Source organism: Mobula hypostoma, chromosome 16 (assembly GCF_963921235.1).
Source record: "Mobula hypostoma chromosome 16, sMobHyp1.1, whole genome shotgun sequence".
NCBI lineage: Eukaryota > Metazoa > Chordata > Chondrichthyes > Myliobatiformes > Myliobatidae > Mobula > Mobula hypostoma.
The window spans coordinates 46,798,085-46,810,893 of NC_086112.1; positions in this window are offsets into that span (position 1 = coordinate 46,798,085).

Sequence of the window (12,809 nt, forward strand, 5' to 3'; positions counted from 1 at the left end):
CCTAACTGTCCAATCCTGACTTTAAATGGCATTACCTCATCCCCTATTGAAAACTTCCTGGGTGCCAACAGAAACTCTGAATAAAGAAGGAACATGAATACCACGCTACAATAGAATATTAGAGGTTGGGTATCTTGCGATGAGGGAGGCACCTCACCTCCTCACGTACCAAAGTCTTTCAACATCAGTAAGTTCACTCACTTGCCTTGAAGAGTGCAGCCCCAATAACATTCAAGGGACACAATACTTTTTAGGTTAAAGCAGTCTACCTGCATGACATCCCAACCTGAAAACTCATCCCTCTACCTGAAACTGTGGTGTGTATCATCTAGAAAATGCACTGCGATCCCTGCTAAGGGATAGCTCCTCCCAAAATGCACTGCAGTTACCTACCTACATATCTGGGATGGTACCTCCTAAACTTGTCACCTCAACTACCAGGAAGGAGAATGGGTTTAATAGATGGGAACACGAGATCCTGATAGTTCATGTCCTGATTTGGAAACACACTATCATTCTTTTACTGTCTTTTACCATCACCAATACCTCCACCAGAAGGATAGAGGAGGAGAATAATGCTGGTCTAGTCAATGATACCCTTGTCCTGACAAATGATTAAATTAAAAGAAAATGAAACGTCAATGTTTTAAAATTCACTGAGAGGCTGAAGATGAGCTGCCATTTTTGCAGACTTTAAGTTAACTAGTAATCTGAGGCAATTTGCAATTCATGGGCTCTCTTGCTGCAATCTAATTTCTGTGCTGCATGTTAATAGTGCTGTGCACATTACATTTTCTGTTACTTTGGCAACAAATTTTAAGCCATTTGTCAATGTAAATGAAAGGGAAAACTTGGGAATTTAATCTGCAGTGTTGCTATTTTTGCCTCTTGTTGGCTATCCTGTTCCTCTAGTACTTTTTGTTTAATTGATTTACAAAGATGGCACAGAGTAGAAACATTAATACTGACTGATATTTTTTGCTTCTGATTAAGAGCATCTCCTTTTACTTTTGCATTGTAGGGAGAGGAAAGATCATTGGTTTAAAATGCATTTAATTCAAGGCAAGAAATTTGACAGATAAGGTAGATGAACTCTGGGCAAGGATTGGGTCTGAGGACTGGGATATTTTAGCCATAACTGGAATATGGCTGGGAGTCAGGCAGAACTGGCAGCTCAATTTTTCATGACACAGATGGTACCGGTGTGAAAGAGGTGCTGGTATGAGAAGGAGAGGAGTTGATTCTTGATGAAAGAGGACATAATGATGGTCATTATAGGTGATATTTTTGGGGAATCATCCAGTGAACCCATATGTGTTGTGTATTTAATATTGTAAATATATAGTTTGAAATTCTTTAAACCAGACATTACTTACTGTGGTCACACCATTGATGCCCAGGATTACACAAGTGTGCTGAGAAAATTCAAACAGTGGTGGACACCCCAAGGTCAAAGGACCTGTCACAGTTGCAATCATTTTTTAGAATTTGTCAATGACTATAACAGGTTCCTGCTAAACCTGACTACTGTGCTCCATCCATTGAACTCATTACTACAGATCGGGAAGAAATGATAATGGACAAAGCAGTGTGAGGTGGCTTTCCGAAAGGCAAAGGAAATGCTGACGTCAGATATTGTACTCGTCCAGATCGTCCAGTGAACCTTGTGGTATACGTGCAGTCATATCACATGTTATGGGTGAGGGAAGTGAACGCCACATAGCCTTTGTATCATGTTCCATTACCACTGCAGAGAAAAATTACCCACAGATTGACAGAGGCCTCTGGCTGCCCCTGAAGAAGGGTCCCTGCATTCGAATGGTCTCTCTCTCCCTCGATGCTGACGGAGGATGGTGCCAAAGCAAGGTTTAATTGATGCAGATGGTGGATTGGACTCTATGGTTCACAATATGATGTGTTTCTGGTTTCTGGTTACCCCTTTTTTGGTGCATTTTAGGTGATTTTGAATCAGAGCAGCCTACAGATAATGAACACAAAATACTCTGCAGATGCCGGAGTCAAAGCAACACTCACAACACGCTGGAGGAACTCAGCAGGTCGGGCAGCATCCGTGGAAACGATCAGTCGACGTTTCGGGCCGGAACCCTTCGTCAGGACTGAAGAGGGAAGGGGCTGAGGCCCTATCCCTTTCCCGCTTCAGTCCTGATGAAGGGTTCAGACCCGAAATGTTGACTGATCATTTCCATGGATGCTGCCCAACCTGCTGAGTTCCTCCAGCGTGTTGTGAGTACTGCAGATAATGAATACTGAGCTGAACTGAATATGCCTGGACTCCTTCCATTTTGTGTTTTATACACTATGTTTTTCACTCATTTTTATTTCTGTTGCCATTTGCGCAATTTGTTTTTTTTTGTGCATGGGGGGGTATTATTTTCTTTGAATGGGTTCCACGGTTTTCCTTTGTTTCGTGGCTGTCTGTGGGGAAGACGAATTTCTGGGTTGTATACTGCATACATACTTAAATGTAATTTGAACCTTTGAATATTTGAGTCTGGTTTGGGGTGTAAAATGTTTAAAAGTTCAAAGTAAGTTTATTATCAAAGTGCGTATATGTCACCATATACAATCCAGAGATTTGTTTTCTTGCGAGCATACTCAGTAAATCTAAGAACTGTATTAGAATCAATGAGAGACTGCACCCAACAGTGTGGACAACAACTAATGCGCAAAAGACAACAAACTGGGAAAATACCAGCTATAAGAAAACATAATAAGGATACATAAATAAACAAAAAATATCAAGAACATGAGATGAAAAGTCATTGAAAATGAGTCCGTAGGTTGTGGGAACTATTCAGTGAGGGGGCAAGACGTTGAATGAAATTATCCCCACTGGTTCAAGAGCCTGATGATTGAGGAGTAATAATTGTTCCTGAACCTGGTGGTGTGACTCCTGAGGCCTCTGTACCTTCTTACTGCAGGCAGCAGTGAGAAGAGAACGTGACCTGCGTGGTGGGTGTCCCTGATGATGGATTTTGCTTTCCTGCAGCAGTGTGCCATATATATGTGTTAAATGGAGGGAAGGACTTTACCCATGACGGACGGAGTCATGTCTACTACTTTTTGTAGTATTTTTCCATTCAAGGACAATGGTGTTTCCATTCCAGCCTGTGATGCAACAAGTATATTCTTCACCATGGATCTATAGAAGTTTGGCAAAGTATTAGGTGTCATAGAAACATAGAAACATAGTAAATAGGTGCAGGAGTAGGCCATTCAGCCCTTCGAGCCTGCACCGCCATTTATTATGATCATGGCTGATCATCCAACTCAGAACCCTGCACCAGCCTTCCCTCCATACCCCCTGATCCCCGTAGCCACAAGGGCCATATCTAACTCCCTCTTAAATATAGCCAATGAACTGGCCTCAACTGTTTCCTGTGGCAGAGAATTCCACAGATTCACCACTCTCTGTGTGAAGAAGTTTTTCCTAATCTCAGTCCTAAAAGGCTTCCCCCTTATCCTCAAACTGTGACCCCTCATTCTGGACTTTCCCAACATCAGGAACAATCTTCCTGCATCTTGCCTGTCCAATCCCTATAGGATTTTATACATTGCAATCAGATACCCCCTCAATCTTCTAAATTCCAACGAGTACAAGCCCAGTTCATCCAGTCTTTCTTCATATGAAAGTCCTGCCATCCCAGGAATCAATCTGGTGAACCTTCTTTGTACTCCCTCTATGGCAAGGATGTCTTTCCTCAGATTAGGGGACCAAAACTGCACACAATACTCCAGGTGTGGTCTCACCAAGGCCTTGTACAACTGCAGTAGTACCTCCCTGCTCCTGTACTCGAATCCTCTGGCTATAAATGCCAGCATACCATTCACCTTTTTCACCGCCTGCTGTACCTGCATGCCCACTTTCAATGACTGGTGTATAATGACACCCAGGTCTCGTTGCACCTCCCCTTTTCCTAATCGGCCACCATTCAGATAATAATCTGTTTTCCTATTTTTGCCACCAAAGTGGATAACTTCACATTTATCCACATTAAATTGCATCTGCCATGAATTTGCCCACTCACCTAACCTATCCAAGTCACCCTGCATCCTCTTAGCATCCTCCTCACAGCTAACACTGCCGCCCAGCTTCGTGTCATCCGCAAACTTGGAGATGCTGCATTTAATTCCCTCATCCAAGTCATTAATATATATTGTAAACAACTGGGGTCCCAGCACTGAGCCTTGCGGTACCCCACTAGTCATTGCCTGCCATTCTGAAAAGGTCCCGTTTATTCCCACTCTTTGCTTCCTGTCTGCTAACCAATTCTCTATCCACATCAATACCTTACCCCCAATACCGTGTGCTTTAAGTTTGCACACTAATCTCCTGTGTGGGACCTTGTCAAAAGCCTTTTGAAAATCCAAATATACCACATCCACTGGTTCTCCCCTATCCACTCTACTAGTTACATCCTCAAAAAATTCTATGAGATTCGTCAGACATGATTTTCCTTTCACAAATCCATGCTGACTTTGTCCGATGATTTCACCACTTTCCAAATGTGCTGTTATCACATCTTTGATAACTGACTCTAGCAGTTTCCCCACCACCGACGATAGGCTAACCGGTCTATAATTCCCTGGTTTCTCTCTCCCTCCTTTTTTAAAAAGAGGAGTTACATTAGCCACCCTCCAATCCTCAGGAACTAGTCCAGAATCTAAAGAGTTTTGAAAAATTATCACTAATACATCCACTATTTCTTGGGCTACTTCCTTAAGCACTCTGGGATGCAGACCATCTGGCCCTGGGGATTTATCTGCCTTTAATCCCTTCAATTTACCTAACACCACTTCCCTACTAACATGTATTTCGCTCAGTTCCTCCATCTCACCGGACCCTCTGTCCCCTACTATTTCCAGAAGATTATTTATGTCCTCCTTAGTGAAGACAGAACCAAAGTAATTATTCAATTGGTCTGCCATGTCCTTGCTCCCTATAATCAATTCACTTGTTTCTGTCTGTAGGGGACCTACATTTGTCTTTACTAGTCTTTTCCTTTTTACATATCTATAAAAGCTTTTACAGTCAGTTTTTATGTTCCCTGCCAGTTTCCTCTCATAATCTTTTTTCCCCTTCCTAATTAAGCCCTTTGTCCTCCTCTGCTGAACTCTGAATTTCTCCCAGCCCTCAGGTGAGCCACTTTTTCTGGCTAATTTGTATGCTTCTTCTTTGGAATTGATACTATCCCTAATTTCTCTTGTCAGCCACGGGTTCACTACCTTCCTTGATTTATTCTTTTGCCAAACTGGGATGAACAATTGTTGTAGTTCATCCATGCAATCTTTAAATGCTTGCCATTGCATATCCACCGTCAATCCTTTAAGTGTCATTTGCCAGTCTATCTTAGCTAATTCACGTCTCATACCTTCAAAGTTACCCCCTTTAAGTTCAGAACCTTTGTTTCTGAATTAACTATGTCACTCTCCATCTTAATGAAGAATTCCACCATATTATGGTCACTCTTAGCCAAGGGGCCTCTCACGACAAGATCGCTAATTAACCCTTCCTCATTGCTCAAAACCCAGTCCAGAATAGCCTGCTCTCTAGTTGGTTCCTCGACATGTTGGTTCAAAAAACCATCCCGCATACATTCCAAGAAATCCTCTTCATCAGCACCTTTTACCAATTTGGTTCACCCAATCTACATGTAGATTGAAGTCACCCATTATAACTGCTGTTCCTTTATTGCACACATTTCTACTTTCCTGTTTAATACCATCTCCGACCTCACTACTACTGTTAGGTGGCCTGTACACAACTCCCACCAACGTTTTCTGCCCCTTAGTGTTGTGCAGCTCTACCCATATCGATTCCACATCTTCCCGGTTTATGTCCTTCCTTTCTATTGCGTTAATCTCATCTTTAACCAGCAACGCCACCCCACCTCCTTTTCTTTCATGTCTATCCCTCCTGAATATTGAATATCCCTGAATGTTGAGCTCCCATCCTTGGTCACCCTGGAGCCATGTCTCTGTGATCCCAACTATATCATAATCATTAATAACAATCTGCACTTTCAATTCATCCACCTTGTTACGAATGCTCCTTGCATTGACACACAAAGCCTTCAGGCGCTCTTTTACAACTCTCTTAGCCCTTATACAATTATGTTGAAAAGTGGCCCTTGTTGATGCTTGCCCTGGATTTGTCGGCCTGCCACTTTTTCTTTTCTCCTTACTACTTTTTGCTTCTACCCTCACTTTACACCCCTCTGTCTCTCTGCACTGGTTCCCATCCCCCTGTTGTGAACTAACCAACTCTTGCCTTGCCTCTTTAATTTGATTCCCACCCCCCAACCATTCTAGTTTAAAGTCACCTCAGTAGCACCCGCTAATCTCCCTGCCAGGATATTGGTCCCCCTAGGATTCAACTGTAACCCGTCCTTTTTGTACAGGTCACGCCTGCGCCAAAAGAGGTCCCTGAATCTTCGCAAACTTCTAAGGGAGTAGAAACACAGCCGTGCTTTCTTTGTAATTGCACTTATGTCTTGGGACCAGGACAAGTCCTCTGAAATAATAACACTGAGGAATTTAAAGTTGCTCTCCCTCTCCACCTCTGATTCCCTGATGATCACTGGCTCATGGATCTCCAGTTTCCTCCTCCTGAAGTCAATAGTCAGCTCCTTGGTCTTGCTGACATTGAGTGAGAGGTGGTTGTTGTTGTGACACCACACAGCCAGATTTTCAATCTCCCTCCCATATACTGATTTGTCTTCATCTCTGATTTGGCTAACAACAGTGTTGTTGTGCTTAGCCTCACAGTCATAAGTGTAAAGCAAGTCGAGCAGGCTTGTAGTGCACCTGTGCAGATGGAGATTATGGAGGAGATTTTGTTGCAAATCTGAACTGACTGGGGTCTGCCAGTGAGAAAATCAAGGATCCAATTTAACAAGGAAGTATTGAGGCCAAGGTCTTGAAACTTATTGATTTGTTTTGAGGGGATGGTGGTACTGAATGCTGAGCTGTAGTCAATAAAGAGCATCCTGATGTATGCAACTTTGATGTCCAGGTGTCCCAGGACTGAGAGAAGAGCTAATGAGATGGCATCTGCTGTTGACCTATTATGATGGTCGGCAAATTGGAGTGGATTCAAGTTGCTTCTCAGGCAGGAGCTGATGGGTTTTATCACCATCCTCTCAAATCGTTTCTTCACAGTGAATGTAAGTGCTACTTCATCGATTCAAGTTTACTCCAGAATTGGCACTTCGTCCATTAGAAGTTTTCTGGAGGTTGGACCTCGACCTCTTGTATCTTACTTGGTCGGCAGACTTGAATACCTCTGGTCTGGCCTTTAGCAGACTGTGGATCTTTTGGTTCATCCAGGTGTTCTGGTTGGGGAAGACTGAACAACTTTGTTGGAATACTCCATTCTACAACTGTTTTTATAATGTCTGTGACAACCGTAGTGTATCTTTTCAGATACACTGATGAGCCTCCTGTGACCCCCCTCGTCATCGACCTTATCTTTAGAGTCTTTCTCTTTAGCCTCTGCCTGTATGCAAGTAGGAGAAGGACAGCCAAGCGATCAGGTTTCCTAAAGTGTGGTCTGGGTATGGAATGGTAGCCATTCCTCATCATATTTATAGCAGTAGTCTAACATTTTGGGAACTCTGGCATTTCAGGTTATATGCTGATGAGCTGAGATATCTTCAAATAAACCTGGTTGAAGTCCCTGACTATGATTTGAGATGCATTGGGGTGGGTTGTTTCTTGTTTGGTGATGGCAGCATGCAGTATGTCAAGTGCCTGATTACAGCTGGTCAATGCTGGTATGTAAACTGCGATCAGGATCATGAAGGAGAACTCTCTAGGTAAATAGTTTGTTCAGCAGTTGATCGTCAGGTGTTGCAGCTCAGCGGAAACACAAGTACGACAAAACTGCCGCAGTGGAGGACCGCAGAGAGTTTATCATGAAACAACCTGCCACCGTTTGCCTTTACCAAGCCAGCAGTTTGGTCCACCCATTGTATTGAGACCAGTACTTGTATGGGAGAAAGCTAACCCTCACTTCTGATCATCAACCACTAGCGTCTGTTCTCAATCCACAGAAACCTGTTCCACTAACAGCAGCACCGTGAATGCAGAGTTAGACTTTGTTTCTCAGAGGACACAATTAAAAGATCAAACTTAAGAGGACAGCTAATCATGGAATCACTGATGGATTGTTCCGTGTACCTTTGGAAAAGGAAATACCTGATAAATTTAGAAAAGAGGGCATTCCCCCTGGCATATTTTCCCTAATGCAAATCAATAGTCTCCCTATTATGGTGGAGATGATCCAAAGGGAAACCAGAAAAGACCCCATACTGTCTCAGGTCTACATGGCAACCCAAACTGACTGGAATGTGCAGCAGAAATTCCAGTTCTCCCATTTTTACCACCGCTGGGATGAACTTGCCCTTGACAGGGGGTTGCCTTATGTGGAGATTAAGAGTTGTCCTACCATCCAAGCCGAGAGCTAAGGTGTTGGAGGAGCTACATACCGGTCATCTAGGCATGGTCAAAATAAAAGCATTGACTTGAAACTTTGTCTGGTGGCCTGGGATAGATCAGCAATTCAAGCAGCTTGACATACACTAGTTAGGATGCCAACAAGTCCAGAAGATGCCAAGAGTAGCAACTCTCCTGGGAATGGCCTACATTGCCCTGGCAGAAGATTCATGTGGATATTGCCAGACCATTCATGGGCACAAGTTTCTTGGTAGTACACACTATACTATATAATACAACTACTATACAGACATCCACAGCATAGTAAATTTTGAATTGTCCCCTTCAGGTCTAAAGATTTAATTGGTGTGGTGGATTTCTTACTCTTGTGGGATAACGCTTTCCTGACAAGGGGAGTCATGCTTTTTGGGAGGTGGAAGTTATGACTGTGAAATAATCTCAGGTTCTGGGGCCACCTCCATGGTGGTTGTAGCTGACTCTGGGACTGCAAGAAGTGATTCTGACAGCTCTGGATGTCACCCCCTCTAACAATCGACTCTACTCTCCTCAATTGATTGATGTGTCCTCTCCAGATGACATCAGACACAATGGTCCAGTTCCGTCCTTAATCTTTCCAAGTACCTACTTTTGATCACCTCTTTAGTCCCTCGCCAGGACCGCTTATCCAGGAGTGAAGCATCAAACCACATTGTTTGAGAAGCCCTCAAATTGCTTCAGCTGTTTGTCCTGCACACTCCTTCTGAGACTGGGTTTGAGGAGACCCAAGCGAGAGTGCGTAGGTGGTGAGTTGTTGGTTGTGGAGTGGGCTGTATTGTGATATGCAAGGTATGCAAGGAGGACATTGGTGAGCTTCTGATTTAGTGTCTGTGTAATGTGTTCTGCTGACATTTCAAACCTTTCTGCCAAGCCACTTATAGCTGAGTGGTACCATACCGATGTAATATGACCTGTTCTTTTCATTTTCGGGAATGACTGAAACTGTTCCGTAACAAAATGTGGTCCATTGTCACTGGCTAAAGTGTCCTGGGACACCAGTTCTTGAGAAGAGGCTTCTCAACTCATCAACAGAGTGCGAAGCTGTAGTGGAGGCTATTGGGAACCTTCCTGGCTACTTCATAGCTGCATCCAAGAAATTTGTGCCCATGAATGGTCCAGCAAAATACACATGCATCCTCTGCCAGGGCAATGTAGGCCATTTCCAGGAGAGGTGCTGCTTTGGCATCTTCTAGACATGTTGGCATCCTGACTCGTGTATAGCAAGCTGCTTGATCAATCCCAGGCCACCAGACAAACCTTCGAGCCAATGCTTTTATTTTGATCATGCCTAGATGGCCAGCATGTAGCTCCTCCTATACCTTAGCTCTCAGCTTGGATGGTACAGCAACTCTCACCCTCCACATAAGGCAACCTCCATCAAGGGCAAGATCATCCCAGTGGTTGTAAAAATGGGGAACTCGAAATTCTGCTGCACATTTCATCCATTTTGGGTTCCCATATAGACCTACGACAGTGTGGGGTCTTTTCTCGTTTCCCTTTGGATCATCTCTGCCGCAATAGAGATGATTTTCATTAGAGAGGATACGTCAAGAGGAGTGTCCTCTTCTGATCAGGTACTTCCTTTGCCATTAGTAAACAGGACAATCCACCAGCATTTCCATGATTAGTCGTCCTCTTGAGTTCGATTTTTTAATTTTGTCCTCCAAGAAACAGAGCCCAACTCTCTGTTGGGCTGCTGCTGTTAGTGGAACACCGTCCTGCTGATTGAAAATAGACACCAGTGGTTGATGATCAGTAATGAAGGCACACTCTATCCCATATAGGTGCTGGTTGAAATATTTTACACTCAAACCAGACTCCAGGCCTCTCTGTAAATGTGTGTGTAACTTCTCTGCAGCGGTAAGGGAACGTGAAGCAGAGTCTATGGGCTGTTCTCTTCCATCACTCATAACATGTGACATGACTCATTGAAAGAAAAACATGGAGCTGGGAATAATGAATCTATTTTTTTCTTACTTTAACGTGGCACACACTTCAAACGCGGCAGCGTAATTACGTATGCCATTCACATACTTTTACATATATATCCTGGAATGAATTATGTAAATAACAAATAATGCTTAACTAAGCAATATATTTACAATATTACTCTAATATTACTAAAGTACTAAATGTACAAGGTGTAGGTGAGGTCACACTTCGAGTATAGTGTACAGTTTTTGCCATCCTGTTATAGGAAAGATGTCATTAATTTACAAAAAACAAAGAAAATTTACTTGGATGATGCCTGGACTTTGGGCCTGAGTTACAAGGAGGGGTTGCATAGACTAGACTATTACGTGGAACAAAGGAAATTGTGGTATGACCTAACAGACGTATATAGTACCATGAGATGCATAAACAGGGCAGAAGTCTTTCCCACGGAGGAGGTGCAAAAAGTAAGAGGACAAAGGTTTATGATTAGAAGCAAGAGGCTTAAAAGAAACATCTATGGTAGCTTCTTCACACAGAGGGTGGTGTGTATTTGGAAGAAAAAGTGGTTGAGGGAGGCACATTAGCAGTTAGCGTGACACTGTATCAGCTTGGGACATTCTGGAGTCTGAACTTCAATTTCGGCACTGCTCTGTAAGGAATCTTTGTACATCCTCCCTGTTGAACGCGTGGGTTTTCCTCGGGTGCTCTGGTTTCCTCTGACAGTCCAAATACATACGGATAGGCTAATTGGTCATTGTAAATTCTCCCGTGATTAGGTTAGGGTTAATCGGGTTTGTCAGGGGTTGCTGAGGTGGCGTGACTCAAAAGGCCAGAAGGGCCTACTCCATGCTGTACTGCTAAAATAAAAGATAAAATAAAATAAATTTAAAAGCACATGGATAGGAGGGCTTTAGGGGGCTATGGGCCATATGAGGCTGATGGCACTAGCTTGCTGGACAACACAGTCAGCATGGATCATTTGGGCTGAGAGGACTGTTTGCATGCTGTATGGAACCTAGAGTCAAACTCTTAAACCCCTCCTGAACGTGACCCTATTGACTCTTTCAGGTTGACATCAGGGAAGTGGGAATTTTTTGTGTAGGGCTTCTTGTCCAGGGTCTTACCCTGCAAACAACGTCAAAAATCTGTTTTGTCCCTGACAGCACTCTCCAGAAACTCCAAGTGAAGGCTAGAGCCCATTATTTTATTCCACTAAATGTTGCAAGATCAGTGTTAGTGACTTGAATATAATTGTATTTCCTATCTATCACTTTTATACCTAATGATAAAAGGAGGTCTTTAGTTGCACTGGGCCCTTGTGGGCTCCCACAGAAGCAATCCCATTATTATTTCCATTATTTCCTGTCTCCCTTTCCCCAACACTCCTGCAATTTATTCACTCTTGAACGTGCATCTATTCTTGATTCTGTTTGTCATAAACCTTCATGAACATATTATTTGATTTCTGCCTGTCCTCTCAGCACAACTTTGATTTTTAATTTTTTTTACAACTTGGAAATACAGCATGAGACAGGCCATTCTGGCCTTTCGAGTCATGCTACCCCTAGCCTGATCATGGGACAATTTATAATGACCAATTAACCTTCCAACCAGTACATCTTTGGACTGTGAGAAGAAACTGGAGCACTCGGAGGAAACCCACACAGTCACGGGGAGAACGTACAAACTCCTTACAGGCAGCAACAGGAATTGAAGCCGTGTCACCTGTACTGTAAAACGTTGTGCTAATCACTATGGTGCTGTGCTGCCCATTGATGTATGGGAGGAAATCAGAGCACCCAGAGAAACTCACACAGTTATAGGGAGAAGGTACAATCTCCACAAGATCAGGACTGAAGCCACAAATCTGAGTGAGACACCAGAACTTATTGCCATGCCTCCATGGAATCTTTGTGTTTTCCTGGCTGTCCACTTCTGGGAGTATTCTTCAGTCTGCTGGGATGGTGAACATCTCTGATGCTTTATTTACATATGAAGGCATTGGAGCCAGTGAAAAGGAGATTGAACTGAATCAGATGCTGGATTATAAGAAATCCCTGCTGGCAAACTGGCAAGATCTATCTAGATAATTGTAAGCACGATGATTGTTGAAGTCTTGCAGAGGCAGTAAAATCTGGGCCCAGACTCTTATTCGGGTTCTCTGCACACTAGAATATGAGCAGCTTGCTAGAGAATTCTCTGAATTACATCCTTGTTGAGTGCAGTGAAATGAAAACCAATAATGTCGGGGTTCCTGCCCTGACTCTCCTTCAGGCACAGGTTCCTATTTATGGCAGATGGATGTTTTGCTTCAGGTAAAAACCTCCAGAAATTCAAAGTGAAAGCCAAAACCCATCACT